This window comes from Trachypithecus francoisi, unplaced genomic scaffold (assembly GCF_009764315.1).
Source record: "Trachypithecus francoisi isolate TF-2019V2 unplaced genomic scaffold, Tfra_2.0 Lachesis_group12, whole genome shotgun sequence".
Lineage (NCBI taxonomy): Eukaryota > Metazoa > Chordata > Mammalia > Primates > Cercopithecidae > Trachypithecus > Trachypithecus francoisi.
In genome coordinates, this window is record NW_022681457.1 from 48336131 (window position 1) to 48353953 (window position 17823).

Genomic DNA, 17823 nt, shown 5'->3' on the forward strand with positions numbered 1-17823 from the left:
CGATAAGAGTGACACAATCTATCAAAACCTCTGGGATACAGCAAAGGTGGTGCTAAGAGAAAGGTTCATAGCCTTAAATGCCTACATCAAAAAGTCTGAAAGAACACAAACAGAAAATGTAAGGTCATATCTCAAGAAACTAGAGAAACAAGAACAAAACAAACCCAAACCCAACAGAAGACAGGAAATAACCAAGATCAGAGCAGAACAAAATGAAACTGGAAACAAAAATACAAAAGATAAATGAAACAAAAAGCTGGTCCTTTGAAAAGATAAATAAAATTGATAGACCATTAGCAAGATTAATCAAGAAAAGATTCAAATAAGCTCAATTAGAAATGAAACAGGAGATATTACAACTGACACCACAGAAATACAAAAGATCACTCGGGCTACTATGAACACCTTTACACACATAAACTAGAAACCCTAGAGGAGATGGATAAATTCCTGGATACAACCCTCCTAGCTTAGATCAGGAAGAATTAGAAACCCTGAACAGACCAATAACAAGCAGTGAGACTGAAACAGTATTTTTTAAATTACCAACAACAACAAAAAAAAGTCCAGAACCAGACAGATTCACAGCTGAATTCTACCAGACATTCAAAGAATTGGTACCAATCCTATTGACACTATTCCACAAGATACAGAAAGAGAGAATCCTCCCTAAATCATTCTATGAAACCAGTGTCACCCTAATACCAACACCAGGAAAGGACATAACCAAAAAAGAAAACTATAGACCAACATCTCTGATGAACATAGATGCAAGAATTATTAAAAGGTCGGGCGTGGTGGCTCACACCTGTAATCCCAGCACTTTGGGAGGCCAAGGTGGGTGGATCATGAGGTCAGGAGTTCAAGACCAGTCTGGTGAAGATGGTGAAACCCTGTCTCTACTAAAAATACAAAAATTAGCCGGGCATCCTGTAATCCCAGCTATTCGGGAGGCTGAGGCAGAGAAGTGCTTGAACCCAGGAGGCAGAGGTTGCAGTGGGTCAAGATCGTGCCACTGCACTCCAGCCTGGCAACAGAGCGAGATTCCAACTCAAAAAAAAAAAAAAAAAAAAAAAAAAAACCTTAACAAAAGACTAGCTAACCAAATCCAACAACATATCCAAAAGATAATCCACCATGATCACGTGGATTTCATACCAGGGATGCAGGGATGGTTTAACACCCACAAGTCAATAAATGTGATACACCACATAAACAGAATTAAAAACAAAAATCACATGATCATCTCAATAGATGCAGAAAAAGCATTTGACAAAATCCAGCATCCCTTTATGATTAAAACCCCCAGCAAAATCAGCATACAAGGGACATACCTCAAAAGTCATCTATGACAAACCCATAGCCAACATAATACTAAATGGGGAAAAGTTGAAAGCATTCCCTCTGAGAACTGAAACAAGACAAAGATGCCCACTCTCACCACTTGTATTCAACATAGTACTGGAAGTCCTAGCCAGAGCAATCAGAGAAGAGAAAGAAAGAAAGGGCATCCAAATTGGTAAAGAGGAAGTCAAACTGTTGCTGTTTGCTGATGGTATGATTCTATATCTAGAGAACCCTAAAGACTCCTCCAAAAAGCTCCTAGAACTGATAAATTCAGCAGTTTCAGGATACAAAATTAATGTACACAAATCAGTAGCACTGCTATACACCAACAGTGACCAAGCTGATAATCAAATCAAGAACTCAACCACTTTTATAATAGCTGCAAAAACAAAACAAAATAAAATAAAATACTTAGGAATATACCTAACCAAGGAGATGAAAGATCTGTACAAGGAAAACTATAAAACACTGCTGAAAGAAATCATAGATGACAAAAACAAATGGAAACACATCCCATGCTCATGGATGGGTCAAAACAACATTGTGAAAAGGGCCATACTGCCAAAAACAATCTATAATTTAAATGCAATTCGCATCAAAATACCATCATCATTCTTAACAGAACTGGAAAAAACAATCCTGAAATTCACATGGAACTAAAAAGGGCCCACATAGCCAAAGCAAGACTAGGTGAAAAGACATAACATTACCCAATTTCAAACTATACTACAAGGCCACAGTCACCAAAACAGCATGGTACTGGTATAAAAATAGGCCCATAGACCAATGGAACAGAATAGAGAACCCAGATATAAACCCAAATACTTACAGCCAACTGATACTTGACAAAGCAAGCGAAAACATAAAGTGGGGAAAAGACACCCTATTCAACAAATGGTGCTGGGATAACTGGCAAGCCACATGTAGGAGAATGAAATTGGATCCTCATCTCTCACCTTACACAAAAATCAACTCAAGATGGATCAAAGACTTAAATGTAGGCCTGAAACTATATAAATCTAAGACTTGAAACTATAAAATTCTTGAAGATAACATCAGAAAAACCCTTCTAGATATTGGCTGAGGCAAAAATTTCATGACCAAGAATCCAAAAATAAATTCAATAAAAATAAAGATAAATAACTGAGACTTAATTAAACTAAAGAGCTCTTGCATGGCAAAAGGAATAGTCAGCAGAGTAAACAGACAACCGAGAGTGGGAGAAAATCTTCACAATCTATACATCTGACAAAAGACTAATATCCAAAACCTACAATGAACTCAAATTAGCAAGAAAAAAAACAAACAATCCCATCAAAAAGTGGGCTAAGGACATGAATAGACAATTCTTAAAAGAATATATATAAATGGCCAAGAAACACAAAAAAAATGCTTAACATCACATTAGGGAAATGCAAATTAAAACCACAATGTGATACCACGTTACTCCTGCAAGCACAGCCATAATCAAAAAATAGTAACAGATGTTGGCATGGATGTGGTGAAAAGGGAACACTTCTACACTGTTGGTGGGAATGTAAACTAGTACAACCACTGTGGAAAACAGTGTGGAGATTCCTTAAAGAACTAATAGTAGAGCTACCATTTGATCCAGCAATCCCACTACTAGGCATCTACCCAGAGGAAAAGAAGTCATTATATGGAAAAGATACTTGCACATGCATGTTTATAGCAACACAATGTCCATCAATCAATAAGTAAAAAAACTGTGATACACATATATATATGATAGAATACTACTCAGCCATAAAAAGGAATAAATTAATGGCATTCACAGCAACATGGATGGAATAGAAGACTTACTCTAAGTGAAGTAACTCAGCAATAGAAAAGCAAACATCGTATGTTCTCACTCATAAGTGGGAGCTAAGCTATGAGGATGCAAAGGCATAAGAATGAATCAGTGGACTTTGGGGACTCAGTGTGAAAGGGTGGGAACGGGGTGAGTGATAAAAGACTACAAATTGGATTCAGTGTACACTGCTCAGGAATGGGTGCACCAAAATCACCACTCAAGAACTTACTCATGTAACCAAACACCACCTGTTTCCAAAAAATCTATGGAAATAAAAAATTTTTTAAAACCATTTAAAAATCCTTAAAGATGAGCATTTTTTTTTTTTTTTTTTTTTTTGAGACGGAGTCTCGCTCTGTCGCCCGGGCTGGAGTGCAGTGGCCGGATCTCAGCTCACCGCAAGCTCCGCCTCCCGGGTTTACGCCATTCTCCTGCCTCAGCCTCCCGAGTAGCTGGGACTACAGGCGCCAGCCACCTCGCCCGGCTAGCTTTTTTTGTATTTTTTAGTAGAGACGGGGTTTCACCGTGTTAATATTTTAAAATGTTTAAAGATTTAAATTTCCTATACAGAGACAATTTTGTCAGTCTACTGCCAAGAGGACACGTACTTAAAGTTTTTTCCAGGAGTGCTCGTAGGCTATGCTGATCCAGCTACATTCACTAAACTATGTTCCATTTTGGCCAACAGCAAGCATTTGGGGATAACTGTTCAGGGACTATGATGCTAGCCATGGCCAGAGAAAAAGGAAAATCATGGTACATGACCTTCCTTAACACCTAGATCAGACTAAGTAAACTAACCAACTTCAGACAAATACATATTTTAAAGCAATCTCTCTAAAGAGAATAGCATACGAATCCTGCAGATTTTGTTTTGCCAAACACGAATTCTTAGAAAACTAACTTCCACTGGCTTCAAACACAGCTTCCACTGAAAAAAGTCACCATGAAATATTCAGCAAGGAACACAAAGTAGATACAGGAATGCTGTTTTTTCCCCTTACTATTCTGGACTCTAGACAAAAGTTTACTAGAGAGGTAATTGTATGGGGGAAAAAAAAAGGACAGGAAGCTTGGAAACAGGCAAAAAGCTGGAAAATAAATCTTATGGGTAAAAGCTACCAAAGTGGAAAAAACATTTTCTGATCTAGAGAGATTAGATTAGATAACTAATTCACCAATGCCTTTCTCCAATGAACAAAGAAGGATGTATATTTAAAAGATGGGCTGCAGATTGGATAATATAGGCAGAAGAGTTGACAGCAAGAGTGACTGGTGTGTAAACATGGCATGTACTTCAAAGCCAACATCCCATTTCCTTCTCAAAGTGTTGCCCTGATTTCTCCAGCCCACCAAGAACTCTTAAAAAAGGTATTTTCAGAATCCTATAGTTTAGAATTAAATTGCTCCACAAATGCTCATATTTTAGTTTTTAAACTTGCTATTAACTGTAAGGACAAATATAAGCATCACTGTCTGCCCTAAAAAACTACCTAACACGGTGGAGAGCACAGATTAGGTTCTCAAATATAAGTTAAGGTGACTAAATTATTTATTGTTTAAACTCGGACACTTCTGAGTGTCCATATAGAGCCCAATTACCCGGAAAAAGGCTGGGCCAAAGATGTTCAGAATACTGTCTAATCCCAAATAAAGCCACCATCCTTTACCAGATAAACATAAAGCATATTCCTTTTCTTCAACATGACAGCTGTTGCCATTTACTGAGCAGAGCACTGACTGACCTTATAAACATCTCACAAAAGCTTCACAAGGTTGCTATTAAAAAGCTATAAATAAGGAAATTAAATCTTAGAAGGGTTAAATCGCTTGCCCAAGGTTACAAGTAAGGAATTGGTGGAACTTAGCTTTGAATTAAAAGCCATGAGATGGTGAAACCCCGTCTCTACTAAAAATACAAAAAGTAGCCAAGGCCTGGTGGTGGGCGCCTGTAGTCCCGACTACTCGAGAGGATGAGGCAGGAGAATCACTTGAACCCGGGAGGCGAAGGCTGCAGTGAGCCGAGATTGTGCCACTGCACCCCACTGCGACAGAGCAAGACTCCATCTCAAAAAAAAAAAAAAAGTCATGAGATACTAACACATAAATATAAAAATCTACAAAGCAAAAAGTAACACACAAACTTGCCTTAATTCAGTCAGGTTTTAATGCTCATAAATTCAATTTAGATTCAAAAGATGAAGACTGTTCTGCACAAGGAAATGAAGGAAATGAAGGAAATGAGTAATGAATAAAGACTGAGCTACCTAAAAGCACAGACTACAATTCTAAAGAGGGAGAGCACACCGCGACCAGATCACTAAATTCTGTTGTTCTGAAGTTTGTCACAGGGAACTTTTAGGATAGAAAAACTACACTATAAATACACATTCATTGTGAAATTAGAAGATGAAAAAGAGAGGCAAAAAGCAGATCATAAACAAGATCATGCCATTCTTACTATAAGCGGAACATCAAACTAATTTCAAAAGCAGACAGGTTTTCTGCAGTTTGTTTCTCTAACCGTAACTAAGTTGCACTTAAAACTCCAAGAACCTCATTCATTCAAAAACACTTGAAACCGTACTATGCGTTGTGTGATGACGAAACTGTCTTCAACATAGACTTTATCCCCAACAGCAGTCCCAGTATGGTTATTCTCAGTAAACAACAAGCACCACCACTCACTAACCACCTACATTCGGTGCCACCTTAATGGCCCTGCGCTTATTTAATCTCGTATTACAACCACCCCAAAGTGATGATTACTGTCTCCATTTTACAGTTATCAGTAAGGAAGCCAGGAAGGTTAAGTGACCTAGACAAGGCCACACAGCGGGTTCCGTAGCAGAGCTGGGACTGAACACAAGTCGGCCTTTAGCACTCTCCACGACCCTAGGCCAATCCCGCACTACAGGGGTCGCCTATAGGTGCTGGGACCTAGAGGAATCCTGGAGAAGGAATTATTTCCTGAGGATTCCTGGAATATGCCTCACTTACGAAGCCCCCAGGGCTTCCCACAATCTGATATATAACATGAAGGGCGCTTAAAAGCCAGCCTAGTGATTAAGAGATCACTATTTCTGAAAGAAACGCAATCATATCCAGGAACGGCCCGGTCAGGACTTGGTTCTGGACAAGCCCACCTCACGCTAACATCTGCCCTGATGTCCCAGGGACCACACCCTTCCTAAGAGCGAGTCTCGCCGCCCTTTTCCCAGGCCAGGTAGTCAGCCTGAGGGAGGTGGAGGGTTTACGCGGAGGGGGCTGGGTGGGCGCGAAGGCCTTTTATTTCCGGGACCCACCACGGCCCTCACCTCCAGACCTCCAGGGGCGCCCACGGTAAACGCCCAGCAGCAGCTTTGCTCCCCACAAAGTCGTCCCCAACCCAAAAGGCGTACCTACGCCCCCGCCGCTGCGTCCGCACGTCGTCGTGACGTCAGCCCGCCGTCGCCGCGCTATAAAAAGGGTCAGAGGCACCACAGCTGCTGCAGTGGAAACCCCGGCAATCCTTCCTGTGCTCTGGGTCGGCTAGGAGGGAGCAGGACGCAGGGGGCACTACAGTGGGTAGAGTAGGAAGGAAGACAAGGGACGCGAGGTGGGAAGCAGGCGAATTCCTAGACCTGCTTGCCGCGGAAGAATGCCCTCTCAAGTGGAACAAAAGCTCAGCTAGTAACCGGCTAGTGGCTTCTCTGGCAACGGCGGCCCCGCCCCTCCCGTCAGGCCCGCAGCAGGCTGCGGATTGGTCCGGGTTAGGGACGGCGGGCAGCGCCTGTAGCTATTGGCGAGGGTGAGGGAGGGGAGCTTCGTGTCTATCCTTGTGTCTCGGTAAGCTTTTTTTTTTAAGCGTTTGTTTCTGGAAAAGGAGGGCACTTGTGTACATTACCGAAAATCATAACTGAGCCCAACTAGAAAAAAAGGAAATAAAGCCAATTCCGAGTTTTCTGGCGCGTGGCCTGTATGTGTTCTGCTTTCGCTTTTTTTTTTTTTTTTTTTTTTTGAGACGGAGTCTCCCTCTGTCGCCCAGGCTGGAGTGCAGTGGCGCGATCTCGGCTCGCTGCAAGCTCCGCCCCCCGAGTTCACGCCATTCTCCTGCCTCAGCCTCCCGTGTAGCTGGGACTAGAGGCGCCCGCCACCATGCCCGGGTAATTTTTTTTTTTTTTTTTTTTTTTTTTTTGTAGTTTTAGTAGAGACGGGGTTTCACCGTGTTAGCCAGGATGGTCTCGATTTCCTGACCTCGTGATCCGCCCGTCTCGGCGTCCCAAAATGCTGGGATTACAGGCGTGAGCCACCGCGCCCGGCCTGCTTTCGCTTTTTAAAGGGAAGATCTGAAAACGTGAAGGCAACTGCGACCGGAAGAAACCTCCTTTTAAATGTATAGTGGTATTTTTAGCTGAGATGCCTCCCTAGGCCTCAGGTTTTTTCCCGTTAAATGAGGGAGCCTGATGATGTTCTCCAAGGTGACTTCAAGGTCTCAAAGTCTTTCGTATCTGCGCTATAGCCAGCTGGTCTGGTTTTTAAAGTCCTGAAGAAACAAAGCAAGATTTAATTCGGAAAAAAGCTTCATTCAACGCCTCTACGTAATATTCATGTTTAGAATCGTACACCAACATAGGAAGTTCACAGGTAGAGCAACTGTCAACTGAGCCGTAACCGTGGCATACTGCTACCTAATAATTGGTTTCACTAAAGCACTCCAGCAATGCTTTTCCCCCACTACTGTAATTGTCCCTTTTAATAATTTAAAGCGGGAGACAGAATTAATACATTTTCAGTAAAGGGCCAGTAATATGGTTAGGCTTTGAGTCCCCAACCACATCCCATCTTCAGTTGTAATCCCCATAATCCTCATGTGTCAAGAGAGAGACCAGGTGAAGGTAATTGAATCATGGGGGCAGTTTACCCCATGCTGTTGTCGTGCCAGTGAGTTCTCAAGCCATCGGATGGTGTTGTAAGGGGCTCTTCCCCCTCCACCGGGCACTTCTCCTTACTGCTGACTTACTAAGAAGGTGCCCTGCTTCCCTTCAACTTCCTCCATGATTGTAAGTTTCCTGAGGCCTCCCCAGCAACGTTGAACTGTGAGTCTATTAAACCCCTTTCCTTTAAAAAGTATCCAGTCTCGGGCAATTCTTTATAGCAGTATGAAAATGCGCTAATATAGCCAGATAGTAAGTATTTTATTAATAGATTTTGCAAGTCATATGGTCTCTGTGATAGTATTTATCTCTGCCATTGTTGTACCAAAAAAAGCCATAGATGATACATAAATGTAAAGATATGAGCTCACTAAAGTACATTTGTGTGTAGGATGCAACACTACAGTTGGGTAGAAATTGTGATTTCTACCTTCATGGCAACAAATAGGGACTAGAATGTAAAAATAGCAAACAATGAAATAGAATAAAGATACTTGAATACAAATAATACTTCAAAATTAAAAAGCAATATTTTAGATAACCTGTTTGCAGAGGACAAACAGAAGGTTAAATGAAAGTGTGATGGAGAATCACCACGTTTACGTCTTTGCACTCTTTAATAGTGCCACTAATCACTGGAATTCCCCTAGGAGTATGGTATTGCCTTTGGTTTAATCTTTTAGTAGATAGGGGCAGTTAGAAAGGCTTCCCCTTTGTCTTCCCATTATAATAGCCATGAGTCAAAAAGCCAATGTCAAGATGCTGTAAATCTCCTTTAAGGTTATGACATTCAGGTCTCTTCATTAGTTCTGGTAAATTTTTTGCTGTACAAATTAAGTAGAATCTTAGTAGACTATCCATTTCGATTATAGGGACACTGATTAATTATCAACTCCTAAAGATCCCCACTTAGTCAAACAACATGATACGTCCTGCTGGTATCATGGTAACAACAGGTATCTCATCTCTGATGGCTCAGTAGTATCACCTGGCCTCTATCACTTTGGGATCTTACTATTTCCATTAGAAAATTAGGGGTTTCATGCAATGGCAGCATCTTCGTCCCCAGGCTTATAGAATAGCAGCTACAGAGCTTTTAAAGGATTCTGGCATTCCCTATATTTTCTCAATGCTTTAGTAAAAAGAATGTCCTTTGGCCCTCTCAGAACACCTTTGAAAGGAGATGACTGCGTCACACATGATAAATCTATTCCTACAGTACTATTCCCTAAGTCTTCTTTAAAAATTGATACAGGCCGGGCGCGGTGGCTCAAGCCTGTAATCCCAGCACTTTGGGAGGCCGAGACGGGCGGATCACGAGGTCAGGAGATCGAGACCATCCTGGCTAACACGGTGAAACCCCGTCTCTACTAAAAATACAAAAACTAGCCGGGCGAGGTGGCGGGTGCCTGCAGTCCCAGCTACTCGGGAGGCTGAGGCAGGAGAATGGCGTAAACCCGGGAGGCGGAGCTTGCAGTGAGCTGAGATCTGGCCACTGCACTCCAGTCCGGGCGACAGAGCGAGACTCCGCCTCAAAAAATAAATAAATAAATAAATAAATAAATAAAATAAAAATAAAAATTGATACATACTAGATGTACATATTTTCAGGGTACATGTGATAATTGGATACATTTATATGAATGTGTAATGTGTAAAGATCAAATCAGGATAGGATATCCATCACCTTAAATATTTATCTTTATGCTATGAACATTCAAATTGTTCTCTTCTAGTTATTTTGAAATATACAATAGATTATTGTTAACTATAGTCACCCTACTTATCTGTCAAACACTGAGTCTTATTTCTTCTATCTAACTGTATGTCTGCACTCATTAATCAACCTCTCTTCATAACCCCATTCCCTAAGTCTTTTAATTCAGTCGTCTAAAATCAAGACATTTCTAAAATCTCAACTGTATTTAGTTTCAACCAACCAACTGAGCAAACCTTGACAGCCACTCCCAGATGTTCAAAGCAAGCACAGTGAATTATGGTCTCTGGTAAATATATTCATATTCGTATCTTGGACACATCAAAATATTCCTTCATCCCTGGTCTGCCACACTTGGAATTCATTATTTTCCATAGGCTTCTGCCAATATAAATAAGCAAAATCTTGCACTTTTTTGGTATGAAAGCCTTCTCCCAGGTCAGATCTTATTTCTTCTATCTAACTGTATGTCTGCACTCATTAATCAACCTCTCTTCATTACCCCCTTCCCTAAATCCTTTTAATTCAATCCTCTAAAATCAAGAGATTTTAGAAACTAAAACTGTAGGAACAGCCTACTATATAGTAGTATTTCATTGTGTAAATGTACCACAATTTGCTTATTAGCATTCCTGCTGATAGATATTTAGGTTGTTTGCAGCTTTTAGCTATTATGAATAAGGCTGCTATAAGCATTCTTTAAAAGGCATTTTATTAACATGGTTTCATTTTTCTTAGCTAAGAGTATGTTTAACTTTACCAGCAGTATATGATGCTTCCTGTTGCTTCACATCCTTGCCAACATTTAGTAAAGCAGTATTTTTTATTTTAACTGTTCTAGGGGATATGAGGTGGCAGCTCACGTGGATTTCAATTTGTGTTTTTTTGGTAATGAATGATGTTCAGTACCTTTCAGTTATTGACCATTTGTACATGATTTATGAAGTGTTGTTCAAGTCTTTTACACATTTTTGTATTGGATTGTTGTTTTATTGTTGATTTTCAGGAGTTGTTTACATATTCTGAAAAACGATTTGCCAGATATATGTAACTAATATTTTCCTCCTATTTCTTATCTATCCATTTTCTTAATGGTATCTTTTGAAGAGAAGAAAATTTTTATTTGAGACATCTAACTTACCAGTATTTTTCTTTTATAGTTTAATGTACCACAACTCCACATTTGTGAAGTCGCCATGTTTTCTTTTAGAAGTTTTATTATTTGAAGCTTTCATAAGTAAGTATATGACGTATCTTGAATTAAGTTTTTTAGGAATGATGTAAGGAGTCAAGATTCACTTTGTTTTATACAGATACCCAATATGGTACCACCGTTTATTTAAAAGAATTTCTCTTCCCCATTGAATTAATTTAGTGCTTTTATTGAAAATGATTAGACCATATGTGTGTGTGTGTTTATTTCTGGACAATCCATTCTAATAATTTATAATCGAAACATTTGCCTACATCACATTCTCTTGATTACTGTAGTTTTATATAAGTCTTAAAATTGGGTAGACTCCATTTACTACAAAGATGGTTGTCCACAGGGTAAGTCAGACAAGAATTGAGCAAAGTCTTAGGGAAACAGAACAACATTGCTTTTACAAGATAGAGTATCAGCGCATATCTTAGTTTGGAGTGCTATAACAAAAATATAGACTGGGTGGCTTAAACAACAGAAATTTGAGAAGTCCAAGATCAAGGTGCCAGCCATTTGGTTCCTGGGGAAGGCCCTCTTCTTGATTTGCAGAAGGATGCCTTCTTGTTTTACTCCCACATGGTAGAGACAGGAGGGAAGCAAGCTCTTTCATGTTTCTTCTTTTTATAAATAATAAAATCTTTGCTTTGTATAGAATTATAACTTACAAACTATTATTTTGCTTAATCCTTTTAACCAACGTGAGGTGGGCAGGCTGGAGGATATTAGCTCCCATTTTACAGGCAGAGTGAAAACACTGTAGCCATTTTTAGTATAAAAGCTGGGATATAAGACCTGGGATTCCATATTCACCACTGCTTTTTTCCATAACTTTGTGATACATCATTTAAAGTAATCTGATTTCACAGTGTTTTACAGTGTAAGAATAACATCTATAGTATCTATTCCTGGCAGGTTAACTCTGGAGCCAACCAACCTAATTGATGGCCTCATAAGCTGGCACGTTTTAAGGCATTCTTATACCTCTAACTCAATTTCCAGCTATATTTGAGAGCCCCATAAGCCAAAATGTAGAATGCTGTTCTGAAAGGATCAGGAAATACAATGGTCAAGCATGTTTTAAAGTTTAACCTAGGTCTGGCATATCTTCGTCAGTTGCTCAGATGGCAAGCTGTAGGATTGAAGGGAGTAGTGCGAGGATCCACTTGGGGGTGGACACTGATGAAAAACACGAGCAGTATCAGAGCCACTGTTTTCAGGGAATCCCTAGAAGCCTTGTTGCTAGTTTCCTACATTATTACCAGCAGGACAAAGGGCAATACTTTTGGAGACTAGAATTTCAAGGAAAGGGTTTATTAGGCTGCCTGCCTGGGGCCTAAAAAGCCAGATAGTGCTAACTTTATCCAGGCCAAACCAAGAAAATGATTCATCCCTTCCTGATCTGCATTTTGAGGAGAGTGCTGATCATCAGAGAAGTCAAGAAATTCTGTCCTGAAGCCCAGGAGAGAAACGGTGGGCATTTCCCAGAGTTCTAGGAGGCATAGGGGCAACACAATCTACCATGTAAAGAGAAAAAGCTATCTTGGTAAGCTTTGGTCTTCCACAGGACATGGAACCAGAAATGATCAACATCAGAGCCTGGGTGACCAGTCCTGATGACAGCAGGACTTCCTCACATAAGGTGCTTAGGTCCCTGAGGAGAAGGGTCTAAACGCCTAAAACTGCAAGCAAAATTTTGAGTGTGTACATGTTTTTCTGCTGAAGAGGTCTTTCATCCTCAAATCCTGAGCTTTCAGAGAAGACGACTAAGCCAGTTGCAGGCTAGAATACAAAAGACACCAGTTATACTTAGAGTCAGCCAAGTCTGAGAGTTCTCAGAGCCATCAGTGAAAAGTTGGAACATAGACACACAGCAGAGACAACTAAGTTCTTTTTGTGCCATTCTTCCTAACTGTATTTCAAGTCAGTTAAAAATAAGGCCTCAGGAACCCCTAGATTCAAGTATGCCCCTGGGCTTAGTGTACTGCTGCAGGAGTCTTAGGGTGTCGTGTACAAAATGCTTATTCACTCATGAATATTAAACCCCAGGATAGAAGATGCAACAAAGCAGGACTCCTTCCTCCATGGCCTATGCTGATTTCAGAGGATGTGGCAGCCAGTATGGAGAACATGGAAATGTTTCCTTAGAACTGGACTGTGCCGAGAGGTGCCTGCCATGAACATAACCTGCTGTCTTTTCCCTGACCCTTCCCTTCAGTTTTTGACAATAGAGCAGGAAATAATCTTCTCTGAAGTTACTTGATATCAGTTCTGAAAAGCAAAAACACATGCTTCCAATACACTAATACACTGTGCTTTCAGGTATTCTGGGTCTAGTTCAGCTGTGGATGACCTCACTCATGCCTTCACTCTGATAGCCAGGTGAGCCCATTCCCTTGAAGAAGCCCACCATATCATTCTTGGTAGCATGACAGGCCACCAAGAGGCGGAAAGGGTGCAAGAACAATGAGCTCTTCTGGAAATACTTCCCCAGGAAGGCAATTTCATGAATGACGTCTTTCAAGCAAATAATGCCAAACCTCCCCAGGTGCTCCCCAATAACTGTGTTGTCTGCCAGAGGGAATGGTCTTACTTCTGACCTTGACTTGCCCACGTTTCGAGATGAGTTCCTGGAGAGACTTCAGATTTAGAAATCCCCAGGTCACATAATGTTCCACTGTATGTAGCACTTCTAGGCTGAAGGTGGAGGGGTGGGGAGGAAGTGCCTTCTACAAAGACACCACTGAAAAATGTCTTCAGGCAAAGTCTTATGATGATTCTCTGCACCAGTAAACTCACATCATTAATCCTTTGAATGCATACAACAAAGGCCGAGGAGTGTTTATCTGGTTGTTCCAAGGCACAAGGTTTTACATCTAGTCATTTGAGTTGCAGCTTGTCACATTTGTGCTGCCAAGAATCAAATAGGAATGATTCCAGTCACTTTAACCTGAGTCCTTTTCCTTTCCTCTGCTCCTTCTTTGCTATAAAGTGCCCGCTTTGACTGAGTGGCTTTGAGGACTAGATTTCTTTGAGGAATTTTTCTTTGCTCTTGCTCTGCCGACTTTCTAGTGCTATAGTTACTGACCATGTCCTCCCCACTGTCATGTCTCTTCTTCTAAGAGCAATAATCATATCATGAGGGGCTCCACTTTCATGACCTAATCACCTCCCAAAGACCCCATCCTTAAATACCATCACGTTCAGTATTATAGTTTCAATGTATCAATTTTGGGGAGTGGGGGATACAAACATTCAATCCATAGCAATGGACAACATGCTACCCTGAACCTTGAAAGGAGGTTCTTACTAGAAACCATCCAGAAAGGAACTAACTACCCCAGCACTACACTAACTAAACCTGTGGAGGTAGGGCTAAGTGTGGGCCTGGGGTGAGGGTGAAATGGGTTGTTACAATTACACAGTAATTAGCAACAAGGGCTTTGGAATCAGACCAACCTGTATTCATGTTTTCTACCAAGAAGTCTTGGAAAAATTACTTTACTTCTCTGAGGCTTCTCTATTAAAAAACTAAGAAATAATTCTACCCATCTAATAGGATTGTTGTGATAACTGAAGCCATATTTGTAGAATACCTTGCCTTATCGCTGATAAATCGTATGTGCTGTATAAGTGGTAGGTATTGGCAATGATTGTTTTAAGGTGCAAAGTACATGATGCACAATCAAGAATGTTTGTCTCTTTTCATCCAGATATTTTCCACATAAGTTGTAGTCTTCAGACATGAGCCCTTTTTTTTAAAGAAGAGTAATAGTATATGTGAATCTAGTTTTCCCTCTAACTACAAATGATCCCAGTAATTACCATAACCTGAAAAAAATCCAGAATGTTTGACCAGTTAAATAGTTACTGTCAAACTTAGCCCACCTTGCAGCATATGTTCAATGTCTACAGTCAATGAAATTAGGTCAGGTATTAAACATTTAATGCATTGTATTACATAACCAGCTTTTAAATCTGTTTATTTTAAATGCTATTCAGAAAATAACACTGTTTAACCTTGTATTTTAAGCTTAATATTCTGTCCTCTGGGACATCAGTGTTTGACCAAAGGGAAATGATGCTTAAGTATAAAATTTACCCTTTAAACTATGTTATCACTTGGCTTTCATTAGCTATTAAGGGCTTTTTAAAGGTAATGTAAGCAACTTAAGTCTCATGGCATAAAGATGCTGTGTGGTCATAGAGAAATTAAGACACTTTCTATTCTTGTATTGTTTGAAAAATCCACTCGTATAACCAGAAATTAATTTGAGAGCTAGTAAACTATTTAAAGAACCCTCAGAAAATGATGAACTCCTAGGTGCCAAGTATAAAGAAAAACATTTATAGGAAGACAGAAAGTGGTCCTTTGGACACAGAAGCTTAATAATGCAGGGATACAAATATGAAACTGCCATAGTTAGCACATGTGTGGTCTAGCACACACTTTAAGAAAAGCTTTAAAAACCTAAACAATTACTTTGCTTTTTCCCGTTTTTCTTTTTAACATAGGCTTGTCTACTTTGGATGGATATTTTTCAATAGGTCTTTCCCCCTCTAGCTTATTAAGCTAAACATGATCCTTTTATTTAGAAAAGAAGGGCTGAAAATAATAATAATATGTTCATCAAAATGTTACATAGCTTACAGATTAAACCACTTTATGTACATGTTTCCAAAGATTGATTGACACTTTTTAGAAATGTCAATGCTATTTTCTGAAGTGCCTTTATCAATCATTATCAGCTTCAGCTGGAAATAACAGGATACCCAACTGTTAAAGTGGCTTAAAGAATAGGGGCTTTCATGACTTCTCACAGTGAAGTCTGGAGTTAGATGCTCCTGGGTTGGCTCCTGAGTTACCAGTGTCATCGGGGATGCCAGCTCTTTCTACCTTTGAGCTCTACTACCCTTTGCTTTTTGACTGCCCTCACACCTTTTACCTGACAGTCACAGAGCCTCCCTCAGCTTCTGACACCATGATAGGAAAGAAGAATGGGGATTTTCCAGACTTCTCTTTTCCGGGAGAAAAATCTTTTTTTCTAAATGATCCCAAAACCACCACCTCCTTCTATTGTGCCTCCCTCCTGCTAGCATATCCTATTGTCAGACCACATACTCATGTTCCAGTATAAGGGGGGCTTGGAAAAATGAGCATCAGACATTTGACCTCTGTCATGGAAGACAGGTTCTGCCAGCAAGAAAGAAGGAAGGAGAATGGTGATTCATAGGCATTAACAAAACCTAAGCAGAGGCCACACACATGGGAGACCAGCAATACATTAATTGAGATTAATATCTATTAAACTCATACTCTGGCCTAGTCATAGTTTTAGTCACTATATGTCTCAATTATTACACCAATTTTACAGATGTATCAACTGAGGCATAGAGATGTTTAATAACTTAGCTAAGGCCACACAGCTAGTAAGAAGCAGAGCTGGGATTTCAATCCAGGCAGACTTAACTTCAAAGCCCAATCATTTAACCATTTAATCACTGCTTCCACGTGATTGTGATAACACAGGATTAGCAGATGAAGGCCAATAAAAGTTCATATAATGGAAAACAGAAGCGGCAGGAAATTTTGATATATTCTTATACTCTGGAATTTTATTCTTTTGGCTTTATTGCCTTCTTAGTAAGTAATCTACAATGTGTGACTCATTGCTATAATCTAGATTATGATAAGTTATTCAAATGGAGATAAAGCATGTATGTGATGTAATAACATTTAGGATAAGTTATGACACTAAAAAATTTACTCTTTTATTCTTTAAAAAGATAATATGCTTGAAAAGTTTCTTTTAAAAAATGTGTCACTTACTCATAACCATTGTTTTTAAAGGACTCAATATTTTTGTAATATGGATATTTGATCTTGGGTAAAATGTACTACATATTGTACACTTTTGTTTTGGAAATTATTGCATTTTTAGTAACCAATTATAACATTACATCAAAGAATTGATTCATTTTCCTTTTTCCTAGTTATCAGACTCTAAAAATTCTCTACTCAAAAATATCCCATTACTTTCTAATAGAGAAAAAATTAAAAACAGATATATTGTGAAAGATACATATTTATTTATTTATTTATTTATTTATTTATTTATTGAGACAGAGTCTCGCTCTGTCACTCAGGCTGGAGTGCAGTGGCACAATCTCGGCTCACTGCAAGCTCCGCCTCCTGGGTTCACGCCATTCTCCTGCCTCAGCCTCCTGAGTAGCTGGGACTACAGGTGCCCACCACCACGCCTGGCTAATTTTTTGTATTTTTAGTAGAGGTGGGGTTTCACCATGTTAGCCAAGATGGTCTTGATCTCCTGACCTCATGATCTGCCCACCTCAGCTTCCCAAAGAGCTGGGATTACAGGTGTGAGCCACCACGCCTGGCCTAATTTTTTTTTTTAAGTTGTTCCCGGCCGGGCATGGTGGCTCATGCCTGTAATCCCAGCACTTTGGGAGGCCAAGGCGGGCAGATCACCTGAGGTCAGGAGTTCGAGACCAGCCTGGCCAATGTGGTGAAACCCTGTCTCTGCTAAAAATACAAAAATTAGCTGGGCATGGTGTTGGGTGCCTGTTATCCCAGCTACTCGGGAGGCTGAGGCAGGAGAATCGCTTGAACCTGGGAGGCAGAGGTTGCAGTGAGCCAAGATTGCGCCATCACACTCCAGCCTGGGGGACAAGAGCAAGACTTCGTCTCCAAAAAAAAGTTGTTTCCTACCCTTCGTGGGGGAGTATAGAAAAAGGCAGAGGAGAAAGTACTCATATGGGAGACACTAAAAGAATTGGCGAGGAATGAGGAATAAAATCAAAGTGA

General features: G+C 40.1%; 1 protein-coding gene across 3 annotated transcripts in view; it reads right to left on the reverse strand.

Annotated features, from left to right (window-relative positions):
- Positions 1 to 17823, reverse strand: part of ODF2L (outer dense fiber of sperm tails 2 like) — a 65858-nt gene that overhangs the window by 40442 nt on the left and 7593 nt on the right. Inside the window, exon 1 of one of the 3 annotated variants that reach the window (XM_033225471.1) lies at positions 6565 to 7191. The exons of 1 other annotated variant lie outside the window; for it this stretch is intronic. The gene's annotated coding sequence lies outside the window, so the exon portion shown is untranslated. Of the gene's footprint in view, positions 1 to 6480; positions 7192 to 17823 lie in introns of those variants that run through there. One more of the 3 variants, XM_033225470.1, reaches the window with a different exon arrangement.